The sequence below is a fragment of the Panthera tigris genome, chromosome A2, assembly GCF_018350195.1.
Source record: "Panthera tigris isolate Pti1 chromosome A2, P.tigris_Pti1_mat1.1, whole genome shotgun sequence".
Taxonomy (NCBI): Eukaryota; Metazoa; Chordata; class Mammalia; order Carnivora; family Felidae; genus Panthera; species Panthera tigris.
The window spans coordinates 26,808,324-26,834,340 of NC_056661.1; the positions used below are offsets into that span (position 1 = coordinate 26,808,324).

General features: G+C 34.5%; 1 long non-coding RNA gene across 3 annotated transcripts in view; it reads left to right on the forward strand.

Annotated features, from left to right (window-relative positions):
• Positions 1-26,017, forward strand: part of LOC102969269 — a 193,647-nt gene that overhangs the window by 50,914 nt on the left and 116,716 nt on the right. The window contains exons 1-3 of one of the 3 annotated variants that reach the window (XR_445331.3): positions 5,062-5,173; positions 7,090-7,242; positions 7,887-7,960. This is a non-coding gene — a long non-coding RNA (uncharacterized LOC102969269). Of the gene's footprint in view, positions 1-5,061; positions 5,174-7,089; positions 7,243-7,886; positions 7,961-26,017 lie in introns of those variants that run through there. The other 2 variants (XR_001510556.2, XR_006214869.1) reach the window with 2 other exon arrangements.

Here is a 26,017-nt window from a genome sequence, read left to right on the forward strand (position 1 = left end):
TTTTTGCAGTATTCAGATCCTTGTCCACGGTTTGTCTCACTATGTCATGCCTGTCTTCAGGTAGTATTGTCCTGAAATGCATAGACCACTGTGGTCTAGCAGAAATATAATGTGAGATTCATATATTTTAAATTTCCTAGTAGTTACATTAAAAAAGTTAAAAATAAAGAGGCAAAATTAAGTTTAGCAATATATTTTATTTAACCTAATATATCCAAAATAGTATTTCAACATGTAGTCAATATAAAAATTTAGGACTTTTCTCATACTTCAAGAACTCAATAGCCACATTTGGCTAGTGGCTACCATATTGTATAGTGCAGCTCTAGGCTGATACATACTGTTTTTTTAAGAGTCTCCATAGAGGATGATTCTTCAACCTTTTTTGGGATCCCATTCCAATGTTAATTGATGCTGGGAAAATGCTCTTAAATGTAGCACAGATTCCTTATGCCAACATTTGGCTGTCTCTTCTCATCTCATGCAGTTATCATGGAATATTTACTGAACTTCTGTATACTAGATTACACGTTAGGTGTTGGGATATAATAGCAAGTGCCACTACTGTGGTTCCGGCTTTTAGGAGGCGTACAGGGTATAATGTAGAAGAGAAATAGTAAATAAATAAATGTGTAATTATGGCATGTGTTGTAGTGGAAAAGGTCAGAGAACACCTATGAGGACTTGTAACTGAAGAGTCTCTCCTAGTCTGGAGGGACTGGGAGACTTCCCTTCAGGGAATGGCCTTGATCTGAAATCATAATGATACCTACAGAGGGGGGCTCTGAGACAAAAAGGCATTTGGCATCTTGAAGGATCAAACAGGAAAATGGTGTGGCTCAAGTGGAAAGAGTAAAGGCAAAAGTGGTTCCTAATGAGGTTGGGGAGTTAGGCAGAGGCCAGAACACATGTGGCCTTTAGGCCTCATTAAGGACCAGAATTCTTCTAAAAGCAAGAAGAGGCCACTGTATGTTTTTAAGGAATAGAAGGACATTACTGGATTTGTGTCTTAGAATATCCTCTGCTGTAAACTGGAGAATGGAGCTGAAGGAAAACAGATGAATGTGGAGTAACATTTCAGGAAACTTAAAAAAAAACCCTGTTTTATTTATTTTGAGAGAGAGAACGTGTGTGTGTGTGTGCGTGCGCGCACTTGCACACCCATGAGCAAGCAGGGGAGGGGCAGAGAGAGAGAGGGAGAGAGAGAATCTCAGTCAGGCTCCATGCTGTCAGTGCAGAGCTGGATGCGGGGCTCGATCTCATGAACGTGTGAGATGATGACTGAACCAAAATCAAGAGTTGGACATTTAACCAACTGAGCCACCCAGATGCTGCAAGAAACTATTTTATAACCCGAGTAAGAGGATTAGGGCAGTGGCTACCTAAAGCGTTAAACTGACGACTTTGAGACATATTAATAGTTAGGGCTCGATGATGCATTGAATAGTGGGGGAAGGTGGCACTGAGTACCGGGAAGAGGAGTGTCCGGACTGATTCTTTGCTTTTCTGACCTGTTGAAATAAATTGGTCCTTTTGAGCTCTCTCAGCTTTCCTCTAGCATGCTGAAAACTTTAGGGTGAAGTATCCATCATCTAAAACAGAAAATATAGTGTTAATTTGCCTGTCATCTTTCTTTTTTGCTTGAATCAGAAATTTGTAATTTGTAATGTAATGTTAGTGTAACATAAAGAAAAAAATTAATAGTGAGCTTCTGTCCATATCTCTTATGCTTTTACTTACTGAGTAATCACAGGGTGAATCACTTAACAAATTTACTGCCTTTAACATTGTTGTCTTTTTTCTTATACATTATATAATCTTTGCATTGACACATAATATTATTGCCATATGATTGTCATGATTAGCCATTAATGACAGACTTTGCAGAGGAAGGCTAAAGGGAAACAATAAAGGAAATAATTCATCTGATCTCAAAGTTTCCTAAACCAATTAAGAAACCACAACAATAAGCTTTAATTTTTTACAACTCTTTTGTACAGATTTGTAATCATTCTTAGCTAATCATTAAAAGATTACGTTTTGCATTGCTATCTTTTTTTAACATTAGTTATTAAATAGTTCATTTATTTCCTATTCCAAGTCTACTCTGACATAAAAAATTCAAACTGTTAAATAATGCAAAAGAGTTGGGCTTTGACAATAATGTTCATTCATTCATGGGATAATTATTTAGCTCCTAGATACTTAACAGGACAGATAACCCTTGAGGAGTTTAAAATATAGCAGTAGAGGTGTAGATGAATAAATACATAAATAAATATATAATTTAATACAGTAGTGATAAGTGCTATTTATAAAAGGGAAAGAGATACAGAGCTTAGAACACCAATGAGGGCTATGTAGATATGGTGATGAGGGAAGAACTTTCAGTAAGGGAAACGTGAACAGTGTGCCCTGAAAGTAGTAGGGAGTATGAACTGAGTAAATATCTGAGGTAAGACCCTTTGAGGCACAGGGAAGCAAGTACAAAGATTCTGAAGTGGTCATGTGCATCTTCCAAGAACATTGGTAAAGAAGCCCATGATGCTGAACTGCTATGAGGAAGGGAACAAAAGAGGAAACAAGGTCGAAGAGATGATGAGGGGCCATATTATGAAAAGTGTTAAGGTCAAATAAAGATTTTGGATTTTATTTAAGTACAAAAGGAGCCATTGGAGGGCTTTGAACAGAGGGCAAATTTGAATTTAAATGTAGGGTATATGATAAAAAGGCAAATCAGGCATGATTCTTAGGTTTTTGGCCTGGGAATTGGATACAACGTGATGCCATTTATTGAGGTGGGGAAAACTAGGGAGGAATGGATTTAGAGGAGAAATCAAAATAGTTCAGTTTGGAGCGTGTTAAACTTGAAATGCCTCTGAGAAATTCTGGTGGCTGGAAATATGCATATGAAACTAATACCTAGAATTTAAAGTAGCTGTTGAAATTCTTGTCCATGGATCCCAGGAGGTTTATTCTGCAGCCACTACTGTTTGTATTTATCTCCCCTCTTTGTCTAATTTTTACTCCTGCCTTAGACCTTATGGAGGGGCAGAGGACATTCTTCCTATTGGAGAAGGATAGTAGTTCCTATGTGGATGATGATAGTGGTATAGAGTGGGAATAGTTATTCAGTTATAGGCATTTGTTGAAACCTTGCTGTGTGCAAAATCATAATAGGGAGCAAAAGCAAACAGAGTCTTTGTCTTCACTGAGCTTAAAATCTGGTGCATAGTAGGGCATAGTGGCTTAGATAAGACCTTAATCAGGTAATCACAAAAGCAAACATAACATTGTAATGATATCATGTAATGGAACAGAGATGCATGTTGCTGGAGTGTATAACAGGAGGAGTTATGTCTTGATATGGAGGTCAAGGAATGCTTTCTGTTGGTGTTATCATGAGTAGTTATGTGAAAGGTGAGTAGGAGTTAACTAGGCAAAGAATGGTCCAGGGAGAGGGAACAGCATATGCAATAGTCCTGTGGCAGGAGGGACTATGGTACATATTCATATGTAAAGAAGACTAGACTATGGCAGGAGCACAGAGAGTGAGGGATAGCATTGTACAAGATGAAGGTGGAGATTCACACAGCAAACAGTTAATGGCTTGTAGGCCTCATGGTTTGAGAAAAATCATTGTGGTTACAGTGTAGAGAATGGATTGAGGCTGAGGGATGGAGGAAAAGGACACAAAGAAAGGATTAGGGAGACCATGGATCTCAGCAAGGAGGCTTCTGTAGTAGTCTAGGTGGGAGATGAGGGTGGTTTGGATAGGGTGGCATAGAACTAGGGTAAGGTCAACTTCCCAGGGGGAGCTGAGGAAGTGGGGAGCTGAAGCTCAGTCTCAAATAGAGGCACCAATGCTAAGAAATAGTACAGCAGGGTGATTAAAACTTTGGGCTTTGGAATCAGATATAACACAGATTTGAGACATAACTCTTCTCCTTACTGCTGTGTGACTTCACACAGACTTCTTTAAATTGAGGCTAATAGTACCTATACCACAAATTATTGTAGGGATTAAATCAGACTATATGATAAAATGCTAAGCCAGTACTCAATAATTACAGTATTGTCACTTGATGGAATGTAGAAGTCACCTCTAGAAAGAGGTGTCAGGGGAAAAAACAGTTTTTTTTTTTCTATATTTGTTGGAAATCTTTAGATAAAACCATCTACAAATCTACAAATTTACAGGTTTACTGAGCATCCATTTTCAGCAATCACTTGCAAGAATAATAGGAATTGGTTATTGATTATAGTTTTGATTTTGAGTTAGGCTTTCAAAGGAAATGGTCCTGAGATAGGCTTTTATAGAAAATGGGCCCTATGTAAAAATATTGACATATAATAAAATTTGTGATCTTAACATCTGTGATCAATGTGATTAAAATTTTGTCCGTCTTTATTTGATATAATATAAAAAGCAAAACAAAAACAAAGTGTGGAAAAGAGTCCCTTTAGACTCAATTACATGCCATCATTTTCTAAACTTCATTATTTACTTACTATTAAAGGCTTATGAGTTAATTAATGTCCTGTGAATCACAAATCAATTATTTCACAATGAAGCATAAAATTAGTTTAAAGAGATTCATATATAGGCATGACATGGTGTATTGGCTTCTCTTCAGAAGTGGATCAAATAAAAATATGTGACAAGAAAAAAATGTAGATGACATGTTAGGTGGTGGGTAACTAATTGTGCTTTCAGCATCGGAGCAAAAAAAAGGCATGACCAGAATTCTAAAAAGCATGCCTTTGCATTTTTGTTTAAAACTTATAATGGCTTAATAAACATAAAATACTCTCCAAATGTGATTCAATTTAAGGACATCTTTATTTTACACACCTAAATGAGATAATATATGTTAAGTGCCCAGCCCAGGGACTGGCATATAGTATTTATAGAATAATGTTCTTCCTTTTCCTTCCCCTAAAGAAGGTGCCTCTGCAGTTATTTAATTGCAAATTTTACTAAAAGCACCTTTCTTTTCTTTTAGTAGTATTATGCTCCTTTCTGAAATTATATGTGTAATACATGCTTATTGCAGATAACTTGGAAAACACAGAAAACAACAACAAAAGGTCATCAACAACAACAAAAGAAAACAACAACAAAAAGGTCATCTGTGATCATGCCCTAGAGAGAACTACTTTTGATATTAAGGTATATTTTATTTTAATACACTTTTTCTAGAATATTCATTTGGAATTCATAACCTTGGCTTTAAACAGCTTGTTTCATAGAGTACATGATAAGGAGATTTAGCCAGCTAGGGTCTATGTTGTTATTTTTGAAGAACAGAACAGATCCTAATTGCCAAATTGCCAAGCTGTGCAGATATTTTTCACTTGTTCAAATCTTTTAAAAATAAACCTCATTTTAAGAAATAGGTTTAGATTTACAGAAAAATGGCAAAGATATTACAGAGCGTTCCCATGTACCCTGAGCCCAGTTTCCCCTATTATTAACATCTTGCAGAAGTGTGGTATGTGTGTTACAATTAATGAACTAATGTTGAATGCTATTAATAACTAAAGCTCAGACTTTATTCAGATTCCCTTAGTTTTTACCTAATGTCCTTTCTCAGTTTCAGAATCTCATCTAGAATACTACATTGCATTTAGTTGTCATGTCTCCTTAAGTTCCTCTGGACTGGGAAAGTTTCTTAGATTTTCCTTGTTTTTAATGACCTTGAGAGTTTTAATGAGTACTGGTCATATATTATTTGGAATGCTGCATGGGATATTTGTTTATTCTCTCATATGTATGTATATATGTATGTATACATGACTTACATATGTATTTATCATTTATCTAAGTCAGTATGGACTCATGGATATTTGGTTTATACTTTGGGCTATAATCCAATACTTCCTTATTTTGTTGCTCAAATTATTATAGCTTTGGCCATTGTGATCTCTTGCAATTGACTACTGTGTTTTTTTGACATACACTTTTTATTGGAGTCCTTTTTTTTTTTTTTTTTTTTTTTTGTTTGAGTACTTTCTTACATTTTGGCACTAATAAGATGCCCTAGATTCATTTTGGAAATTTCCTGTCCCTGTCCCAATCTGTCTATAATTAAAATTAAAATCAGTAGGGTCTAGAATCAGATGACCTTATTTCAAATCCTGGCTTAGCCATTTGCCAGCTATGTGATCTAGAACTGTTTTACCTTTTGGGAGATGAGCAGGGCCCACTTTCCTCATCTATCTGAACTTTTTTAGGGCAGGGATGTTTTTTGTCTTTTTTTTCCTTTGCTGATACTTAGTACCTATACTTGTGTCTGGGATATAGTGGTATTCAATAAAGAAATATTTGTTGAGTGAATATAAATTCAGGTAAGCAAGAAATATAAATGGCTTTGTTTTCCTATTTTGTTCTGAAATGTATATTTAATTTATTATTTTCAATATAATTTCATTATTATCAAAGTAATATATGCTTAACGATGAAATGGTACCTCAAGATTTTTTAAAAATGTTTATTTATTTATTTTGAGAGAGAGAGAGCATGAGTGGGGGACAGAAGCAGAGAGAGAGGGGAGAGAGAGGATCCCAAGCTGGCTCCACGCCATCAGTGCGGGAATCCTAGGCAGGGCTTGATCCCAGGAACCATGAGATCGTGACCTGAGCTGAAATCAAGAGTTGGCCACTTAACTGACTGAGCCACCTAGACTGTTCAAGATTTTAAACAAAATAATCATCTTCTAACTCATTCCCTGAGGCAACTACTTTTTAGTTTCCTTAGCTGATTGTTTTGATACCTGTCTCCTTATGTCTAAATTTTATTTTATTTTATTTGTTTTTTGTTTGTTTGTTTATTTTAGAGAGAGAGAGCATGCCCGTGCAAGGGAGAGGGGCAGAGGGAGAGAAAGAATCTCAAGTAGGCTCCACGCTCAGCCCAGAGCCTGATGCCAGGCTCAACCCCACAAACCCGGGAACATGACCTAAGCCAAAAGCAGGAGTCGGGCACTCAACTGACTGAGCTACTCAGACACTCCTACTTATGTCTAAATAACATGTTTTTATTGTTGCTTCTTGATTTATAAATTTTATGCATTGTCTATTCACTTCCAGCTGGGGAGGATGAGGATCTAGCACCACACACTATCTTCTTGTCTTCCCATTCTGCTTTCAACATAAACCAGAGACCATTAGGAACACAGCTGAAAGCAAGCTAAATTTATTATTTTCTGCAACAAAGAAGACCCTACATCATGGAGAGCAAAGGTGAGTTTCAAAGGGAGTCTTAAGGGGTGTTACAAAATTTGCGGTGGTCTTAGCAGGGATTGGTCAGACTTTGTAAATTAAGGGGCAGGTGGAACATTAGTGGTTTTAGAAAACATGAGACTATGTGGAGTTACCCTTGCCTCAGTTTATTTGTGGTCTTATGTGTAGGAGTCTGAATAAACTGGTGCTAATTGTGAGAGTCTATAAAGAATATCATAGTTTGGTTTGGTACAGTTCTGTGAATCAGTGCACATTTTATAAAATACAATTTATGAGTTAATTCTCAATTTCTGTCTAACATCCTAGTTTCCAGAAGAGTTGCTTTTCAATTTATCACTCTCAATAGAGTTATATCAAAACTGTGGTCAAATTAATATTTGGTGCTTACATTTCTACAACTTTTTTGGAAGTGGAGCCACATAGTATACTTTTTTTCCTTTCCCTTTTCTCACTTTACTCTCTTATATGTAGACATTTAGAGGTCAGGCATTATTAGTGGAGCAGGCTCAAAATAGGTCTTACAACCTGGTCTGTAAACTTGCAGAAGTACCTGCTCTCTGTTTTTTAATTTGTTTCACACTGTGTGAAAGTTTGAATGAAATAAATCCAGCAATATTCCTGAAATTGCATACTTTTCCCTTTAGACAATATCAAACAGTCAGAAGTCCTGCTAGGCTAATAGCTGGTCATGTGATCAATTTTGGAATCAATATAACAGGTATCTTTATTTTTATTGGTTGCTAGTCTTATTATTTAGTTGCAAGTGTTCCTTTTATATTCTTGATACAGGAGTTTTGTCAGGTATTTGGATATTTTATTTTTTATTTTGAATATTTTCTCTTAGTTTGTGGCTATCAATTTCATTTTTTTAATGTTTACTTTTGAGAGAGAGACACAGCGTGAGCAGGGGAGGGGCAGGGAGAGAGGGAGACACAGAATCTGAAGCAGGCTCAAGTCTCTGAGCTCTCAGCACAGAGCCCGACACAGGGCTCGAACTCAGGAGCTGTGAGATCATGACCTGAACTGAAGTCAGACACTTAACTGACTGAGCCACCCAAGCACCCTCGTTTCATTTTTTTTATTTGCTTTCCAAATCTTTTTTAAAATTTTAGTCCAGTATAGTTAACATACAGTGTTACATTAGTTTCAGGTATACAATATAGTGGTCCAACAATTCCATACATTACTCAGTGCTCATCATAAGTGTGCTCTTCATCCCCTTCACCTATTTCACCCATCCCTCCACCCACCTCCCCTCTGGTAACCATCCGTTTGTTCTCTGTAGTTAACAATGTGGATGGAGCTTGAGAGTGTTATGCTAAGTGAAATAAGTCAGAGAAAGACCAATACTATATAATTTCACTCATATGTGGAATTTAAGACACAAAACAAACAATCATAGGGGAAAAAAAGAGAGGAAAACCAAGAAACAGACTTTTAACTACAGGGAACAAATTGATGATACACACACACACACACACACACACACACACACACACACACATCTTCTGTATCCATTCATCTATTGATGATACTTGGGCTGCTTCCATAATTTGGCTATGGTAAGTAATGCTGCAGTAAACATAGAGGTGCAAATATCTTTTCTAATTAGTGTTTTATATTCTTTGGGTAAATACCCAGTACTAGTGGAATATCTGGATCATATGGTAGTTCTATTTTTAATTTTTTGGAAAACTTCATGCTATTTTCTACAGTAGCTGCGTCAGTTTGCATTCCCACCAACAGTGCAAGAATGATCCCTTTTATCCATATCCTTGCCAACACTTGTTTCTTATGCTTTTTATTTTAGCCATTCTGACAGGTATGAGGCATCTCATTGTGGTTTTGATTTTTGCAATTCCCTGATGATGAGTCATGTTGAGCATCCGTTAATGTGTCTTTTGGCCATCTGTATGTGTTCTTTGGAGAAAGTCTCTTCATGTCTTCTGCCCATGTTTTAATTGGATAATTTTATTTTTTTGGTGTTGAGTTGTATAAGTTCTTTATATATTATAGATACCCTTTATCAGATATGTCATTTGCATATATCTTCTCCCATTCATTAGGTTATCTTTTAGCTTTGTTGATTATTTCCTTCAATGTGCAACAGATTTTTTTTTTGATGTAGTGTCAATAGTTTGTTTTTATTTTGTTTCCATTGCCTCAGGAGACATATCTAGAAAAATGTTGCTATGGCTGATGTCACATAAATTATTGCCGTGCTCTTTTCTGGGATTTTAATGGTTTCAGTTCCTACATCTAGGTCCTAAATCAATTTTGAGTTTATTTTTGTGTGTGGTGTAACAAAGTGGTCCAGTTTGTTTCTTCCTCTCTCCCTCCCACCCCCTTCTCATTCTTTCTTTTTCTCTTTCTTTCTTTCTTTCTTTCTTTCTAAATATCTTTCTTTCTTTCTCTTTCCTCCCTCCCTCCCTTCCTCTCTTTCCATCTCTTTTTCTTCCTTCCTTTCTCTTTCTCTCTCTTTCTCCCTTTCTTTCTTTCTTTCTTTCTTTCTTTCTTTCTTTCTTTCTTTCTCTTTCTCTCTTTCTTTCTTTCTTTCTTTCTTTCTTTCTTTCTTTCTTTCTTTCTGTAGCTGTCCAGTTTTCCCAACACTATTTGTTGAAGAGACTTTTTCCCATTGCATATTTTTACCTCCTTGTATGAAGATTAATTGACCAAATAATTGTGAGTTTGTTTCTGGGCTCCCTATTCTATTCCATTGATCTACGTGTCTGTTCTTGTGCCAGTACAGTGTTGTTTTGATTACTACAGCTTTGTAGCATACCTTGAAATCTGGGATTATGATATTTCCAGTTTTGTTTTTCAAGATTGCTTTGGCTGTTTGAGGTCTTTTGTTGTTCCATGAAAATTTTAAGATTGTTTATTCTAGTTCTGGGGAAAATGCTGTTGGTACTTTGATAGGGATTGCATTAATTTAGCAGATTGCTTGAGTAGTATAGACACTTCATGAACATTTGTTCTTCTACTTCATGAACATAGAGTATCTGTCCATTTGTTTGTGTTTTCTTCAGTTTCTTTCAACAATATTTTATAGTTTCAGAGTTTAGGTCTTTCACCTCCTTGGTTAAGTATATTCCTAGGTATTTTATTACTTTTGGTGCAGTTGTAAATGGGATTGTTTTCTTAATTTCCTTCTGCTGCTTCATTATTGGTATATAGAAATACAATTAATTTCTGGGGCTGCCTGGGTGGCTCGGTTGCTTAAGCATCTGATTTCAGCTCAAGTCATGATCTCAAGATTCGTGAGTTCAAGCCCTGCACTGGGGTCTGCACTGACAGTGTGGAGCCTGCCTGGGATTGTCTCTTTTTCCTTCTCTCTCTGCCCCTCCCCTCCCTCTCTGTCAAAATAAATATATAAACTTAAAAGAAAAGAAATACAATGGATTTCTGCATATTAATTTTGTATCCTGTGACCTTACTGAATTCATTTATCAATACTAATAGTTTTTGGGTGGAGTCTTTAGGGTTTTCTATATATAGTATCATGTCATCTCCAAATAGTGAAAGTTTTACTTCTTTTTACCGATTTGGATGCCTTCTAAACCTAGATTTGTTGAGGCTTCTTTTTTTTTTTTTTATCATGAATGGATGTTGTACTTTGTCAAATGATTTTTCTGCATCTATTGGAATGATCATATAGTTCTTACCCTTTCTCTTACTGATGTGATTTATCATGATTGATTTATAAATATTGAGCTACTCTTGCATCCTGGAAATAAATCTCACTCAATCGTAAATGATTTTTTTAATGTATTGTTGGATTCAATTTGCTAATATTTTGTTGAGGATTTTTGCGTCTATATTCAACAGAGATATTGGCTTGTAGTTCTCTCTCTCTCTCTTTTTTTTTTTTTTTTGGAAGTGTCTTTATCTGGTTTTGGTATCATGGTAATGCTGGCCTCATAGAATACATTTGGAAGCTTCTTTCTTCTGTTTTTGATATAGTTTGAAGAGTAGGTATTCTTCTTTGTATATTTGGTAGAATTCACCTGTGAAGCTGTGTGGTCCTGGACTTTTGTTTGTTGGGAGTTTTTTGATTACTAATTCAATTTCTTTGCTGGTAATTCATCTGTTCAAAATTTCTATTTCTTCCTGATTCAGTTTTGGGATATGTTTCTAGGAATTTAGCCATTTCTTCTAGGTTGTCCAATTTGTTGGCATATAATTTTTCATAATATTCTCTTATGATCCTTTGTATTTCTGTGGTGTTGGTTGTTATTTCTCATCTTTCATTTCTGATTTTGTTTGAGTCTTATCTCTCTTTTTCTCTTTTTTGATGAGTCTGGCTAAAGGTTTATAAATTTTGTTAATCTTTGCAAAGAACCATCCCTGGTTTCATTGACCTGTTCTATTGTTTTTTAGTTTTTATTTTGTTTATTTCTGCTTTAATCTGTATTATTTCCTTCATTCTACTGGTTTGGGGTGTTGCTTGCTCTTCTTTTTCTAGCTTCTCTAGTTGTAAAGTTAGGTTGTTTATTTGAGATTTTTCTTGCTTCTTGGGGCAGGCCTGTATCACTGTAAACTTCCCTCTTAGAACCACTTTTGCTGTGTCCCAAGGATTTTGGACCGTTGTGTTTTCATTTTCATTTGTCTCCACATATTTTTTGATTTCCTCTTTGATATCTTGGTTGACCCATTTATTGCTTGGTAGCATGTTTTAGCCTCTATGTATTTGTCTTATGTCCAGATTTTTCTTGTGGTTGATTTCTAGTTTCATAGCATTGTGGTCAGAAAAAATGCATGCTATGCCTTCGATCTTTTTGAATTTGTTGCAACTTGTTTTGTAGCCTAATATGTGATCCATTCTGGAGAATGTTCCATGTACACTTGAAAAGAATGTGTTTTCTGCTGTTTTAGAATGGAATGTTTTGAATATATCTGTTAGATTCATCTGATCCAGTATGGCATTCAAAGCCACTGTTTCCTTGTTGATTTTCTTTTTAGATGACCTATCCATTGTTGTAAGTGGGGTGTTAAAGTCCCCTATTATTATTGTATTATAATCGATTACTTCTTTTAGTTTGTTATTAGCTGCTTTAAGTATTTGGGTGGTTCCATATTGGGTGTATATGTACAATTGTTATATCTTCTTTTTGGATTGTTTCCGTTATGCTTATATAGTGTCCTTCTGTGTCTCTTGTTAGAGTCTTTGTTTTAAAGTCTATTTTGTTTGATATAAATAAGGATATCCTGGATTTCTTTTCACATTTATAAATGCCTTTCCATCCCTTCACTTTCAGTCTATATGTGTCTTTAGGTCTGAAAAGCGTCTCTTTTAACCTGCATATATATGGCTTTTACTTTTTGTTCATTCTGTCACCTGTCATTTTATTCTTTTTAGGTAATATTCTTTTTTTCTGCTTTTTAATTTTTGTTTTTAAAATTTACATCCAAATTACTTAGCATATAGTGCAACAATGATTTCTGGAGTAGATTCCTAGTGCCCCTTACCCGTTTAGCCCATCCCCCCTCCCACAACCCCTCCAGCAATCCTCAGTTTGTTCTCCATATTTAAGAGTCTCTTCTGTTTTGTTTCCCTCCCTGTTTTTATATTATTTTTGTTTCCCTTCCCTTATGTTCATCTCTTTTGTCTCTTAAAGTCCTCATATGAGTGAAGTCATATGATTTTTGTCTTTCTCTGACTGACTAATTTCACTTAGCATAATACCCTCCAGTTCCATCCACGTAGTTGCAAATGGCAAGATTTCATTCTTTTTGATTGCCGAGTAATACTCCATTGTGTATGTATGTGTGTATATATATATATATATATATATATATATATATATATATATACCACTTCTTCTTTATCCATTCATCCATCAATGGACATTTGGGCTCTTTCCATACTTTGGCTATTGTTGATAGTGCTGCTATAAACATTGTGGAGCATGTGTCCCTTCGAAACAGCACACCTGTATCCTGTGGATAAATGCCTAGTAGTGCAATTGGTGGGTTGTAGGGTAGTTCTATTTTTAGTTTTTTGAGGAACCTCCATACTGTTTTCCAAAGTGGCTGCACCAGCTTGCATTGCCACCAACAATGCAAAAGAGATCCTCTTTCTCCGCATCCTCACCAACATCTGTTGTTGCCTGAGTTGTTAATGTTAGCCATTCTGACAGGTGTAAGGTGGTATCTCAATGTGGTTTTGATTTGTATTTCCTTGATAATGAGTGATGTGGAGCATTTTTTCATGTGTCAGTTGGCCATCTGGGTGTCTTCCTTGGGGAAGTGTCTATTCATGTCTTTTACCCATTTCTTCACTGGATTATTTGTTTTTTGGGTGTTGAATTTTTGGGTATTGAGATAGATTTTGGATACTAACCCTTTATCTGATATGTCATTTGCAAATATCTTCTCCCATTCTGTCAGTTGTCTTTTAGTTTTGCTGATTGTTTCCTTCGCTCTGTAGAGCTTTTTATTTTGATGAGGTCTCAGTAGTTCATTTTTGCTTTTGTTTCCCTTGCCTCTGGAGATGCATTGAGTAAGAAGTTGCTACGGGCAAGATCATAGAGGTTTTTGCCTGCTTTCTTCTCGAGGATTTTGATGGTTTCCTGTCTTACATTGAGATCTTTCATCCATTTTGAGTTTATTTTTGTGTATGGTGTAAGAAAGTGGTCCAGGTTCATTCTTCTGCATGTCACTGTCCAGTTTTCCCAGCACCACCTGCTGAAGAGACTGTCTTTATTCCATTGTATATTCTTTCCTACTTTGTCAAAGATTAGTTGGCCATATGTTTGTGGGTCCATTTCTGGGTTCTCTATTCTGTTCCATTGATCTGAGTGTCTGTGCTTGTGCCAGTACCCTACTGTTTTGATGATTACAGCTTTGTAGTATAACTTGAAGTCCAGGATTGTGATGCCTCCTGCTTTGGTTTTCTTTTTCAAGATTGCTTTGGGTATTCGGGGTCTTTTCTGGTTCCATACAAATTTTAGGATTGTTTGTTCTAGCTCTGTGAAGAATGCTAGTGTTACTTTGATAGGGATTGCATTGAATATCTAGATTGCTTTGGGTAGTATGGGCATTTTAACAATATTTCTTCTTCCCATCCAGAAGCATGAAATATTTTCCCATTTTTTTGTGTCTTCTTCAATTTCTTTCATAAGCTTTCTATAGTTTTCAGTGTATAGATTTTTCGCCTCTTTGGTTAGATCTATTCCTAGGTATTTTATAATTTTTTTGTGCAACTGTAAATGGGATCGATTCCTTGATTTCTTTTTCTGTCACTTCATTGTTGGTGTATAGGAACGCAACCGATTTCTGTGCATTGATTTTATATCCTGCAACTTTGCTGAATTCATGAATCAGTTCTAGCAGTTTCTTGGTAGAATCTTTAGGGTTTTCCATATAGAGTATCATATCATCTGCGAAGAGTGAAAGTTTTTCCTCCTCCTGTCCAATTTGGATGCCTTTTATTTCTTTGTGTTGTCTGATTGCAGAGGCTAATACTTCCAATACTGTGTTGAATAACAGTGGCGAGAATGGACATCCCTTCTTGTTCCTGACCTTAGGGGGAACGCTCTCAGTTTTTCCCCATTGAGGACGATATTAGCGTTGGGTCATTCATATATGGCTTTTATGATCTCGAGGTATGATCCTTCTATCCCTACTTTCTTGAGGGTTTTTATCAAGAAAGGATGCTGTATTTTGTCAAATGCTTTCTCTGCATCTGTTGAGAGGATCATATGGTTCTTGTCCTTTCTTTTATTGATGTGATGAATCTCATTAATTGTTTTGCGGATATTGAAGCAGCCCTGCATCCCAGGTATAAATCCCACTTGGTCGCAGTGAATAATTTTTTTAATGAATTGTTGGATCTGGTTGGCTAATATCTTGTTGAGGATTTTTGCACCCATGTTCATCAGGGAAATTGGTCTATAGTTCTTTTTTAGGGGGGTCTCTGGTTTTGGAATCAAGGTACTGCTGGCTTCATAGAAAGAGTTTGGAAGTTTTCCTTCCATTTCTATTTTTTGGAACAGCTTCAAGAGAATAGGTGTTAACTCTTCCTTAAATGTTTGGTAGAATTCCCCTGGAAAGCTATCTGGCCCTGGACTCTTGTTTTTTGGGGAGAATTTTGATTACTAATTTGGTTTCTTTACTGGTTATGGGTGTCACCCTGTCTTTGATTGGAGTGTTTAGTCCATTTACATTTTGTTACATGTGTTTTGGTTGTTTTGTTGGCTTTCTTTAGTAATGTACTCAGATTCCTTTCTCTTTACTTTTTGCACATATATTACTGTTTTTTTTATTTGTGGATTTTTATTAGGTTTATATGTAACATCTCTGCATACAGCAGTGCATTTTAAATTGATAGTTACTTAAATTTGAACTCATTCTTTACTCCTCTGCCCTCCATGTTTTAGGTATATGGTGAAATATTTTATATACTTTTATTTTGTGAATCCCTTGACTGATTTTTATAGATATATACCCTTATTCTGCTTTTGTACTTCCTACTTTTCTTAATCCCCCTACTTATTGTCTTTCCTTTCCACTCAGAGTCCTCTTTAACATTTCTTCTATGGCTTGTTTAGTGGTCATGAATTACTTTTGTTTGTCTGGGAAACTCTTTATCTTTCCTTCTATTCTGAATAGTAGCCTTGCTGGATAGAGTATTCTTGGCTGCATGTTTTTTCTGTTTAGCAGCTTGAATATATCATACCCCTCCCTTCTTGCCTTCAAAGTTTCTGCTGAAAAATCTACTGATAGCCTTTTGGGGTTTCCCTTGTATGTAATCGTTTTCTTTTCTCTTGCTGCTTTTAACATTCTCTCTTTATCACTACTTTTTGCCATTTTCATTACTGTGTATCTTGGTGTATATCTGTTTGGATTGATTTTATTGGGAGCTTTCTGTGGCTCTTGGATTTGGATTTCTATTTCCTTCCCCCGATTCAAGAAGTTTTTAGGGGCGCCTTGGTGGCTCAGTCAGTTAACTATCTGACATCGGCACAGGTCATGATCTCATGGTTCATGGGTTTCAGCCCTGTACTGCTCTGTACAAGCTCTGTACTGACAGCTCACAGCCTGGAGCCTGCTTTGGATTCTGTCTCCCTCTCTCTGTGCCTCTCCCCCACTTGTACTTTTTTTCTCTCTTTCTCTCTCAAAAATAAACATAAAAAATTAAAAAGTTTCTAGCTATAATTTCTTCAAGTAAAAGTTTCACCTTCTTTTCTCTTTTTTCTTCTTCTGGGACTCCTATAATGTGAATGTTATTACACTTGATGGTATCACTGTGTTCCTTAAGTCTATTATCATTTTTATTATTATTTATTTATTTATTTATTTATTTATTATTTATCTATCTATCTATTTATTTATTTATTTATTATTTTATCATTATTATTTTTTCTCCCATGTTCAGCTTGATTGCTTTACATTACTCTATTATCCAGGTCACTGATCTGTTCTTCTGTTTTCTCTAGTCTACTATTTATTACATTTAGTATATTTTTAATGAATTCTTCATCTCTGATTGGTTCTTTTTTATGTTTTCTATCTCCTTTTTAAGGGTCTCACTGAAGTACCCCACTCTTTTCTCAAGTCAAATGAGTATCTTTATGATCATTACTTTAAATTCTCCCTCAGGAATATTACTTATCTCCACTTCATGTAGGTCTCTTGCTGTGATTTTGTCCTATTCTTTCATTTGGGACATATTCCTTTGTCTCCTCACTTTGTTTAACTCTTGGTTTCTCTTTCTATGTCTTAAGAAAGTCATCTATGTCTCTTGCTGTTGGAAGTAGTGGCTTCATGAAGAAGAGGTCCTGTAGTGCCCTGGAGTGCAATGTTCTCTGTTCACTAATACCTGGTGTTTTAGGGGTATCTTCTGTGTGTGTTGTATATACCCTGCTGCTGTGGCTGGTCCACTTTGTCTTCGGTCCAGTCATCTGCAATGGCTCTCTGCCTGCTATGGGCAGGGTTTGGTCCTTTTGTTAGTAGGCCCATCTGGGATGGCTTTGAGCTTGAGTTGAGTCAGACTGGGTGTTTGCCATAGGTGCAGTAGTACTGAACTGTTTTGTCTTCTGACATATTTTCATTGTTGGGTGGGCCCTGTATTCAGAGCAGATGTCTACTGCAGCCCACTTTTGTGGCTACAGTCAGTCTGGTGTGTATGTTTATCTTCCCCTCTCCCCAGGATAGGAGTCCCTTTGGAGTGGTACTGGCCCCTGTCAAGACTGTGTGCACACCACCAGCTTGTGGCACTACTTTGGATGGGCTCAAGCCAAGAGAATATTGGAGGGGGTGGATCTGTAGAAGTGCACACAGTTCCACTTTCTTAAGTGTGTGTTTTGAAGACTGGAAGATTTTACTTTTATAAAGTCTAATTCATCATTTTTTTCTTTTGTGATTACAGACTTTTTGTGTTTACTTTATGAAATATCTTCTGATACAAAAATCACAAAGTTTTTCACTTTTTGCTTCTTAAAACTTTATAGTTTTAATTTTTAAATTTGGGGGAATGCTCATTTGGGGCTTATTTTTTGTGTATGGTCAGAAGTGGGGGTTGAGGCTCATCTTTCTTTTTTTCCTATACAGCTATCCAATTCTAGCTCCATTTATTGAAAGAATTGTAATTTAACCATTGAATTATGTTGGCACTTTTGTCAGCAATCTGTAGATCAGGTATGTGTGGGTCAGTTTGTGGACTATTTTATGCCATTAATTTATGTCTATGTTTATGCCATATTACACTGTCTTTATTACTATAACTTTATAATAAGTCTTGAAATCAAATAGTGTAAGGCTTCCAGATTTGATTTTATAAAATATTTTTCATTATTTGAGATCTTAGTATTTCCATATAATTTTTAAGACCTTTTTTTAAAGACTTTGTTGTTTTAGAGCAGTTTTAAGTTCACAACAATATTGAGCAGAAGGTACACAAATTTCCTACATTCTCCCTGCCTCAACATGTACTAAGCCTTCTGCATTAACAACATCCCCAGAGTGGTACATTTATTATACTTGGTGAGCTTATAATGATACATCATAATACATATATTGATACATATAAAGTCCATAGCTTACCTTAAGGTTCACTCTTAGTGATGTACATTCCATGTATTTGGACAAATGTATAATGGCATGAATTCATCATTCTAGTATCATACAGGATATTTTCACAGTTCTAAAAATCTATGCTCCACCTATTCATCTCTCCCCCTAGTCCCCAGTTCTTGGCAGCCGCTGATCTTTCTACTGTCCCTATGGTTTTGTTTTTTCCAGAATGTCATATAGTTTTGTAGTGTGTAGCCTTTTCAGATTAGAATCATACAATATGTAGCATTTTTAGATTCACTTCTTTCATTTAGTAATATGCATTTAAGGTTTCTCCATATCTTTTCATGGCTTTATATGTAATTTTTTTTAGCAAGGAATAATATTCTATTATCTGAATGTTCCACAGTTTATCAATTCCTTTACTGAAGGAAATCTTAGTTGCTTCTAGGTTTTGACAATTATGAGTAAAGCAGCTATGAACATCTGTGGGCAGGTTTTTTTGTGTGGACATAAATTTTCAACACCTTTGGGTAATTTACAAAGAGTGTGAGTGCTAGGTTGTATAGTAAGAGTATATTTAATTTTTTGAGAAATCAGCAATGTGTCTTCTAAAATGGCTATACCATTTTGCATTCTCACCAGCAATGAATAAAAATTTCTGTTACTGTTTCCTCTCTGATTTTATCCTGTGAAAAAAATTGTGGAGAATGGATATAATTTCATCCTTAAATGCTTGATAGGTATCACCAGTGAGCCCATTTGGGTTGTGCTTTTGGTTTGGGAAGGTTATTAATAATTGACTCAATATCTTTAATAGGTATAGCCTTATTCAGATTATCTATTTCTTCTTGTTTGACTTTTGGGCACATTGTGTCTTTTAAGTAATTGGTCCATTTCATCTGGGTTATTAAATTTGTGTGAATAGCATAGTATTTCTTTCTTATTCTTTTAATGTCCATAGGATCTGTAATTACGTCTCCTTTTTTATTTCTTTTTTAAAATTATATTACAATTTTTTAATGTTTATTTATTTTTGAGAGAGATAGAGAGAGGAGAGAGAATGAGAGTGGGGGGAAGGGCAGAGAGAGAGGAAGACACAGAATTCAAAGCTGTGTCTCAGAGCAGCCGTGACACAGCTGAGCTGTCAGCACAGAACCCCATGTGGGGCTTGAACCCACTAACTGCAAGATCATGACATGAGCCGAAATTGGACACTTAACTGACTGAGCCACCCAGGTGCCCCTGATTTCTGACATTAGTGATTTGTGTCCTCCTTTTTTCTTAGTCTGTGTAAAAATTTATTGATTTTATTGTTTTCAAAGAACGAGCCTTTAGCTTCATTGATTTTCTGTATTGAATTCTTGTTTTTAATTACATTGATGTAGGATCTAATTCTTACTGTTTCTTTTCTTGTGCTTACATTGGATTTAATTTGCTCTTCCCTTTCTAGTTTCCTAATGTGGAAACTTAGATTATTAATTTTAGATCTTTCTTGTTTTCTAATACAGGCATTCCATGCTATAAAACTCTAATCACTGCTTTTGCTGCACCCTACAAATTTTGAGGACTTGTATTTTTTTTTCCATTTAGTTCAAAATATTTTAAAATTTCTCTTGAGATTTATTCTTTGATTTATGTGTTGTTTAGAAGTATGTTGTTTCATATTCATGTATTTGGGGATTTTCTAGCTATCTTTTTGTTACTGCTCACATAAATTTTTAAATTAGTTTTCTCAATTTCTTTTAAAAGTCTGCTGGGATTTTGATTGTGATTAGGTTTCAATCTATAGATCAGTTTGGGGAAAATTGACACCTAAAATAAAATTGAGTCTCTCAGTGTGTGAACATGGCACATCTCTCCATTTACTCAAGTTTTCTGTTATTTCCTACAAAAAAGTTTATAGTTTTCAATGTGCAGGTCTTACATATGTTTTGTTAATTTTACTGTTTAATATTTTATGGTTTTTAGTGTTTTTCTTATTGGTATTGTTTTAAATTTTAAAATTGTCTTAAATTTTACTTTCTAATTATGCATTAATATTCTGACCCACCTTTCTCACTGAGTATAAGAAAAGTCATTTCAACTGAATATCTGTACCAAAAATTTTTACAGTTATTACAAGAAAAAACAGTATAGTGAGCAGAATAACATTTCTATAGGTAAGAAGGCAATATTTGGGACATATTTATATTAAAAATTAATCATTATCTGAAATTCAAATTTAACTGAGCATCCTATATTTTATCTGGCAGCCGTAAGCACACTATTATTTTACATTGTGTTGAGATATTAACCAAGGTACCTAGACAAGAGAAAATAATTAAAAGCATATGAATTTGAAAGAAGAAAAATGATCTTTATTTAAAATGATATTATTTTATATCTGGAAAGCCCAAAACGTTAGTGGGAAAACTAACACAAGTTAATAAGAGAATTTAGTGAAGTAGTAGGTTACAAAATCAAAATTAAAAAACAATAACTTTATTATGTAGAGAAAGAAGCCATTTAGAAGATGTAATAGAAGGGAATATACCACTTATTATATCCAAAATAAAATATCTAGGCATAAAAATGAGAAGAAATATCTAAACCATTTAATGAAGAAAACTATAAAAATAGTCCTGAAAGACCCAAAAATTACCTCAAACATGTGGAAAGTTTTACCATATACTTGGATAGAAAGAGGAAACATCATAAAGATGTCAAGTTAATTTATAAATTTAATAGAATTCCAATAAACTACTATCAAGCTTTTTTCCCTTGGGGGATAATCCCCTGGGATTATAAAGTTCATTTAAATGAATAGTCAAATCACTGGAAACGGAGAGCAATAGGGATAAAATAGGCCTACTTGATATTAAAACATAATTAAAACAGTGTGATCATGGTACCCGAATACACAGAGAGAACAATAGAAAACCCACAAGTAAACTTAACAGCATATGGCAACACTATAGGTTGCACTTTTAGTAAGTGGTATTGAGATAAACTGGGTAACCATGGTAAGTATATGAAATCGAATATATTCCTAATACTGAATATTATGATAAATTTCAAGTGGTTTAGAGATTTAAATATTAAAATAAAAGAAATCATATGAGTAGTAGGAGACATATAAGTAAAATCCTCATGAAATCCAAAAGGGAGAAGATTGTTTAATCTGATAAAAGACTTTTGCATGGCAAAAACAAAACAAAAGGAATATTTTTACCATATATAAAAAGACAAAGGACAATTTTTTTAAATTGCAACTTTTATCACAGATCTAGTATTAATATGTAAATAGCATCTGATATGGAAAAGAAAAAGACCAGCAAATCTATAGAAAAATGGGTTAGTAATTTGAGTAGTCAATTCAAGAAAAGTACTGCAAATGGTCCTTAACTATGAAAATGATGCTTAACTTCATTTCTCATTTACAACAAGAGAAAAATGCAAGTTAAAACAGCCTAAAACAAAATTCTGATCTACCATATTGGCAAAAGTTCCAAAGTTTAACAACCTATACTATTGGCAAAGCTATGGGCAAATGAATGTTGTTATATATTGCTGATAGAAATAAAAATAATACAATAATTTGAAGGGGAGTTTGTCAACATCTAGCAAAATTATGTATGTATACTTTGATCCAACAATCTAACTTATAGAGCTCTAGAAGGTATAGTAACAAAATGCAGTACAGTAGTAAAAATATGTAAAGCATAAGGAAAAAGCTCTTCATTTCAGCATTATTCATGATAGCAAAAGAAATTTCCAAATGTTCATCAGTAGATCACTTGTAGGCACTGCACAATAAATTATCATGCAGCTGTAAAAGGTAATGAGTATTATCTTCTGCAGAGGATCTCCAGCGTGTGTAGTGTAAATGAGAAAAGTAAGGTGCAGAAAAAGTGTGCATTGTATGTTACTATTTTTATTTATTTATTTATTTATTTATTTATTTATTCATTTATCTATTTATTTATTTTAACGTTTATTTATTTTTGAGAGAGAGAGAAAGAGAGTGGGGGAGAGGTAGTGAGAGGGGGACAGAGGATCCAGAGCTGGCTCTTTACTGACAGCAGCAAGCCCAATGTGGGTCTCGAACTCGAATTCATGAGATTGTGACCTGAGCCGAAGTTGGATGCTCAAACAACTGAGCCACCCAGGTGCCCCTGTATGTTACTGTTTTTTTTAAGGGGAGGATATAGGAATATACATATGTTTGTGTATGTTTGTGTATATGTATATATTTGTATATATACACACATATATATTTTGTATATATTGTATATATATTGCGTATATTTGTATATATATTTTGTATATATATGTGTGTATATATGTATATATTTTTAATAGAAGGATAAAAAATATTGATTATTCTTTGGGAGAAAAAGTAAACAATATGAAGGAGACAGAGATAGAGGCTAGACTTCTCTGATCATACTTTGATTTACAGATTTGAGTTTGTATCATTGTAAATATTTTATATAATTATAAACAAAATGAGATTAAAAATGATCCTAAAAACCAGAAGCAAAATAAAACAAATGTCTAAATGTATGGAGGTGGTGCAAAACCACAAAGAAGAGAATTATTTCAATTATATGTATATGTTGTAGATAATTAAATTAAAGTTGACTGTATATTCCTAGCGGAGTGTATTTAAAACAAAAAACAGAAAATACAAAATAATCTTTTTGGTAAACATTGTTATTGGTGACGTAGGCATTTTTCTGAGACTAGAGAGTCTGTATTGTAGAATAAAGTTAATGGGATATAATAAATAATGGGATGTTGAGGCTGGGATATTTTGTATAGAAGGAAGGAGATACAGATTAAAGACTTATGAGATTAATAAAAGTCTTGTAGCCCTGAATTTGAATTGGAAGTATCAATATGAACATGTGCTCTATACCGTTATTTAAAAAAAAAAAAACATTTTATAGCCCTTTTCACTAAAATGACCTGAAAAACAGTCATGAACCCAGAGCAATGAATACCTTTAGAATTCTGATTGTGGTCTCTACATCTTATTCCCACTGAAATAAACTAGAACTTGATGCAGAAATGGCAGATTGCAGAATCTTGGGCAGAAAATTTATGGGATAAGACTGAAACATCTTGTCATATCAAAAAGTAAGATAAATGCCAAAGACAACTAGTGTAGTGACAGAAGGATGTAGGACTTATCTTGAACAGAATCTTTTTGGACAAAATATGGAATACCTTCAACATCACTAGGAAAATAATTGCAGTGATTTGAAGCACATCAAATAGGTTTAAATCTATGAGTTTATAGTGATAAAAAGAAATTACTGGTCACTTTTGGAGAATTCTAGGTAATCAACTCGTTATTCCAAAACAATAGCTAATAAAGGAAAAGTATCAAATATTTACTCTTATTTTCCCATTCAAATTGTATCCCTGAGTAAATATTTGATGAGGGGAAATGTGTACTTATAAGAGTATTCCAGCTAGTAAATGAAGAAGGAAGAATTAGAGTATCACTGTTTTTCAGTCCTAATAAATTAATGGATTTCAGCAGTGATCATCATTAGTTGCTGACATCCTATATAAAAAAAATCAATCAGGTATTATGCACCTCCTAATGGAAGTACATGACATCGCTTATGAACTAGCTTTGCTAATAAATCAAAAAGCCTCTAGATCTAACAAACAATCTACAGGAGATATTAGAAGCAGAGGAACGTTTGAATTACACCATGGGGATGCAATCAGCAAAATTTATACTGTGGGATACTCCACAAGGGAATTAAAAAAACATTTCTTGAGCAAATAAATATAAAGGGAAAAAAGAGAGAGATAAGTACATATCAATCAATTACAATACATTGACTTTATTAGAATCCTGATTCTAACATAAAAAACTGTAGGGAAAAGTGGGGAGAAAATGAAAGTGATCCAGACAGAAAGAGACACACATTTATAGACATTGGACACTTACACAAATTTCAATATTGCCTAAATATTTGATAATATTAAGTAATTATTATAGACTGGAAGCAAGACACCCTAGTAGCAACAAGCATATCTAGTGTCCAGATCATGGTTTCTAAATATCATTCTTTACTCAAAAAAATGGCTGATTCAGGTTTGGTACAGGGAAAATATAAAAAAGTCTAGCACTAAAAGACAAGAAATTTCAAAGACTAAGAGTATATTTCAAAAAGAACACAGAAGCTGTTGGGAATTAGGCAAAGGTCATCAACAGAGGCTATAACTATTGGGTTAAAGGTTGTTGGGGAATAGAATATTCATGCCATAGTGAAGTACCTTCACAGAGATCAACTTCTAATTACAAAAAGGAGAAGTGTACCTTCAGCAAGTGATCAAATTTATTATTACCTGTAGAGGTACTGCTACCAATGACAATAATATTGCAACCTGATAATGATGCAATAAGAAGTACATATTACTTTCCTAGTATTCTTGGGAAGAAAAGTTATGACTAAATCTAATAGTGAGAAAATAATCAGACAACTTCATAATATGTTGGCCTGGACCCTTCATAAAAAATCAATGTCATGAAAAACACAATAAAAAAGCTGTTCCAAATTAAAAGAGACCAAAGACACAAAACAAGCAAATGCAGTGTGTGAAACTTAATTTGGATTCTGCATGTGGGAAAAGGTGCTATAGCAGACATAATGGAGGCTTCTGGGATTATTTAAATGAGGGCAGCATTTTAGATGAGATTATTGAGTTACTATCAATTTTCTAGGTATGATAAAGGTGTTGTGGTTATATTGGAAAATATCTGTACTCTTAGGAGATTCCTACTGGAGTATTTAGGGGCGAAGTGTTGGCAACGTACTTTCAAATGGTTTGTAAAACATACACATGGATGTGTATATGTATTGAGGAGAATAAAAAATGTGGCAAGGTATTAAAACTGCTGAAACTTGGTGAAGGTATACAGGTGTTTATAGTAATTTGGATTTGTCTTTTTTATATAGATTTGAACATTTTTCTATTAAAAATTTGAAAAAATTAAAAACAAATTATTACTTATGTATTTTAAGAATTGTATGTTTGCTTAAAGCTTATTAAGATGCATTATTTTAAAATCTTTTAATATAAGGCCAAGTACTTCTCTTTAAGTAAGGCATAGCTATTTGCAGTTCTGAATCTATCTTGCTTAAGTCACAACATTATTATAAGAATGCCCATTTTCAGTTACTGTGAAACTAAGTAAAGTCAATTGCAAAGCAATGAGACAAAACTCTTCTGAATTTCTTTTATTTTTTCCTTTAGTATTTTACCTTGATCTCTTCTACAATACACTTTTATTTGAATCTTTCCAAGGCATTTAGCCTGGTTTTTGTAGAAGCAACCCTTTCTTCTCACATTTATATTTCATTAATTTACATGATATGTAATTAAATGTTATAAGTAAAACAACAACTATAACTGATATTAGCAAGTTTGGGGACAAATACACTTAACTCTTGGTAAATATACAACTCAAGTTGGTGGGAATTGAAAAAGTACATGGATGTACAAAAGAATAGCCTACCAGTTATAAGGTTATAGTGTGCTGTAGTATCAGCTGGGATATTTCACAATGACGCTGTAGATCGTTGGTTAATCTGGTAACCTCTTGAGTGGAGATTGGTTAGAGAGGGTGTACTGTAGTGAAACACTCACCAGGCCTGTGCTGCAAATGGGATTCAATATTGGTCACACATGGTTAAGCTCTGTCCATAGTCATTGTCTGGTGACATTCGTTTATCTATAATCTCTTCTGACT